This window comes from Eptatretus burgeri, chromosome 7 (genome assembly GCF_056783735.1).
Source record: "Eptatretus burgeri isolate ZD-2024b chromosome 7, Ebu_testis_v1, whole genome shotgun sequence".
NCBI classification, from domain to species: domain Eukaryota; kingdom Metazoa; phylum Chordata; class Myxini; order Myxiniformes; family Myxinidae; genus Eptatretus; species Eptatretus burgeri.
The window spans coordinates 54136017-54138516 of NC_140967.1; the positions used below are offsets into that span (position 1 = coordinate 54136017).

Sequence of the window (2500 nt, forward strand, 5' to 3'; positions counted from 1 at the left end):
TGTGTGTGTGTGTGTGTATGTGTGTTGTTCATAAAACAACATATTCTTTCTCTCTTTGTACCATCCTCGTTCCACCCCTCTGAATACAGTGCAGCACCCTCCCACACCTCTCTCTCTCTCTCTCTCTCTCTCTCTCTCTCTCTCTCTCTCTCTCTCTCTCTCTCTCTCTCTCTCTCTCTCTCTCTCTCTCTCTCTCTCTCTCTCTCTCTATCTATCTATCTATCTATCTATCTATCTATCTCTCTCTCTCTCTCTCTCTCTCTCTCTCTCTCTCTCTCTCTCTCTCTCTCTCTCTCTCTCTCTCTCTCTCTCTCTCTCTCTCTCTCTCTCTCTCTCTCTCTCTCTCTCTCTCTCTCTCTCTCTCTATCTCTATCTCTATCTCTATCTCTATCTCTATCTCTATCTCTCTCTCACACTCTTTCTGTCTCTGACCATAACTGAACAGTGGTTATGCTCGGACGGTGGTTATTTCTGCACATATCCGAACTATGGTTATCTCCACATGTATTCGGATGGTGTTATTTCCATATGTGTCCGGATGGTGGTTATCTCCATATGTGTTCAGATGGTGGTTACCTCCATACGTGTCCGTATGGTGTTTATCTCAATACGTGTCTGGATGGTGGTTATCTCCCTACATGTTCAGACGGTGGTTATCTCCATACGTTTCTGGATGGTGGTTATTTCCGGATGGTGGCTTGCTCTGGATGTGTCCAGACAGTGGTTATGTCCGGATTGACCATCCCCTCACACCGCCCTCCATTGCCCTCCCCTCACGCTGCCTTTCCTTGCCCTCCCTTCATGCTGCTTACCCTTCCCCAACTCCTCCTACTCCCCCACCACTCCTCAGTCTCTGTACCTCCTCACTCCTCTACACCTCTCTTCTCCCCTCTTTTTCTCCCCACCCTCCCCCTTAGTATACCTGTCATCTGGATGGTGGTTATGTCCGGATGAACCCTCCCCTCACACCTCCTTCCCTTGCCCACCCCTCATGCTGCCTTTCCTTGCCCTCCCCTCACACTTCTTTACCCTACCTTCATGCTGCCTTCCCTTCCCCCTCTCCTCTTTACTCCCCCACCCCTCCTCACTCCCCCCTGCTTCCTTGCTCCCCACCCCCCTTCTGTCTCCCTACCTCATCGCTCTGCTACACCTCTTTCTCCTCCATTCTTTTTCTCACCCCCCCCTTTAATATACCTGTCCTCCAGACGGTGGTTATGTCCAGATGGACCCTCCCCTCACACTGCCTTACCTTACCCTCTCCTCACGCTGCCTTCCCTTGATGTATCTGAACGGTGGTTATGCCCAGATGGTGGTTATTTCTGGATGTGTCCAGATGGTGGTTATATCCAGACGGACCCTCCCCTCACATTGCCTTACCTTGCGCTCCCCTCATGTTGCCTTACCTTGTGCTCCCCTCATGTTGCCTTCCCTTGCCCTCCCCTCATGCTAGCTTCCTTTTCTACTCCCCCCCTCTTTCCTCACTCCCCCCTCCTTCCTTGCTCCCCCACCCCACTCCTTCTCTCATTCCTCTCCCTCTCCTTCTTACTCCTACCCCTTAATATTCCCATTAGCAAACCTTCGGGTTGTATTTGCTAGACTATAATAATAATAATAAATGTCATTGTGTGTGTGTGTGTGTGTGTGTGTGTGTGTGTGTGTGTGTGTGTGTGTGTGTGTGTGTGTGTGTGTGTGTGTGTGTGTGTGTGTGTGTGTGTCCTCCATAGCTCCAAAACCATGAAACCTAATGGCCTGAAACTTAGCATGCATACAAGGGGGAGAACTCCATTTCCCATTGTTCACATACTACCCTTCCCCAATTAATGCCCAGGAGTACCTTTAGCTGCGCTTTCCCCTCTGCAACCACCTCCTGTTTTTTCTGTATGTTGTACCATCTTTCTAACAGGGATGACTCTATCCTTTCTCCAACGGCCTGATCTCTGATCATCAGTTCGGTTTTAGACATGGTCATTGTACCTTGGACATGCTGCTTCTACATTTCCCAACAATGTATGGAAGCTATCAATCTCAGACATGATATCAGGGCCGTCCTTCTGGAGATACCTCGAGCATTTGATACAGTCTGGAACCCTGCCCTGATTGACAAATTCTCTGCTTATGGCATTCCAAGGCCATGTTCTTCATGGAGCACTGACTTTCTCCACTCCCATATTCAGCATGTCCCTCTTAGCGGGATACTCTCACCTCCTCTTCCTGTCAAGGCTGGAGTGCCCCAAATGCAGTGTATTGAGCCCAATGTTGTTCCTTATCTTCATAAATTATATGTCTAATTTCCTGGAAAATCCTGCTTATTGTTGATGATGCCACACTGTGCCTGTCATTTCTCATTATTCAGACAGGCAGGCAACGGCCTCTTCCCTCTCTACCGATCTTGATAGTATGAAGAGTTCGTCCAACACTTGGAATATGCCTTTCAACACCTGCAAATCCCACATCCTCACCCTGTCTCTCTGAAAGGACTGTCTGACAAACCCTCCTATCT

At 48.9% G+C, this 2500-nt stretch overlaps 1 protein-coding gene and 1 long non-coding RNA gene across 7 annotated transcripts in view; one reads left to right on the forward strand and one right to left on the reverse strand.

The window, feature by feature from the left end:
• LOC147023282 (uncharacterized) overlaps nt 1-2500 on the reverse strand; it is a 157181-nt gene that overhangs the window by 119116 nt on the left and 35565 nt on the right. The gene's annotated exons all lie outside the window — the stretch shown is intronic.
• Nucleotides 1-2500, forward strand: part of LOC147023283 (myosin light chain kinase 3-like) — a 193249-nt gene that overhangs the window by 110292 nt on the left and 80457 nt on the right. The window lies entirely within an intron of this gene.